The sequence below is a fragment of the Chiloscyllium plagiosum genome, chromosome 7 (genome assembly GCF_004010195.1).
Source record: "Chiloscyllium plagiosum isolate BGI_BamShark_2017 chromosome 7, ASM401019v2, whole genome shotgun sequence".
In the NCBI taxonomy this organism is placed as follows: Eukaryota; Metazoa; Chordata; class Chondrichthyes; order Orectolobiformes; family Hemiscylliidae; genus Chiloscyllium; species Chiloscyllium plagiosum.
Genome location: NC_057716.1, coordinates 103,838,619 through 103,839,865, shown reverse-complemented (window position 1 = coordinate 103,839,865; position 1,247 = coordinate 103,838,619). Strand labels below are relative to the sequence as shown.

Here is a 1,247-nt window from a genome sequence, read left to right as displayed (position 1 = left end):
CTACACCAGCGCTCACAGTGATTCCCTACACCAGCGCCCACAGTGATTCACTACACCAGCGCTCACAGTGATTCCCTACACCAGCGCCCAGTGATTCCCTACACCAGCGCCCAGTGATTCCCTACACCAGCGCCCAGTGATTCCCTACACCAGCGCCCAGTGATCCTACACCAGCGCCCACAGTGATTCCCTACACCAGCGCCCACAGTGATTCCCTACACCAGCGCTCACAGTGATTCACTACACCAGCGCCCAGAGTGATTCACTACACCAGCGCCCACAGTGATTCCCTATACCAGCACCCACAGTGATTCCCTACAACAGCGCCCACAGTGATTCCCTACACCAACGCCCAGTGATTCCCTACACAAGCGCCCACAGTGATTCCCTCCACCAACGCCCAGTGATTTCCTACACCAGCACCCACAGTGATTCCCTACACCAGCGCCCACAGTCATTCCCTACACCAGCGCCCACACTGATTCCCTATACCAGCGCCCGCATTGATTCCCCACACCAGCACCAACAGTGATTCCCTACACCAACGCCCACACTGATTCCCTACACCAACGCCCACAGTGTTTCACTACACCAGCGCCCACAGTGATTCCCTACACAGCGCCCACAGTGATTCCCTACACCAGCGCCCACAGTGATTCCCTAAACCAGCGCTCACACTGATTCCCTACACCCGCGCCCACAGTGATTCCCTACACCCGCACCCACAGTGATTCCCTACACCAGCACCCACAGTGATTCCCTACACCAACGCCCACAGTGTTTCACTACACCAGCGCCCACAGTGATTCCCTACACAGCGCCCACAGTGATTCCCTACACCAGCGCCCACAGTGATTCCCTAAACCAGCGCTCACACTGATTCCCTACACCCGCGCCCACCGTGATTCCCTACACCCGCGCCCACAGTGATTCCCGACACCAGCACCCACAATGATTCCCTATACCAACGCCCACAGTGTTTCACTACACCAGCGCCCACAGTGATTCCCTACACCAGCACCCACAGTGATTCCCTACACCAGCACCCACACTGATTCCCTACACCCGCGCCCACAGTGATTCCCTACACCAGCACCCACAGTGATTCCCTACACCAGCACCCACACTGATTCCCTACACCAGCACCCACACTGATTCCCCACACCAGCCACCAGAGTCATTCACTACACCAGAGCCCAGTGATTCCCTACACAAGCACCCACAGTGATTCCCTACACCTGAGCCCA

At 57.4% G+C, this 1,247-nt stretch overlaps 1 protein-coding gene across 5 annotated transcripts in view; it reads right to left on the bottom strand.

The window, feature by feature from the left end:
- dnajb2 (DnaJ heat shock protein family (Hsp40) member B2) overlaps positions 1 to 1,247 on the bottom strand; it is a 76,278-nt gene that overhangs the window by 40,013 nt on the left and 35,018 nt on the right. The window lies entirely within an intron of this gene.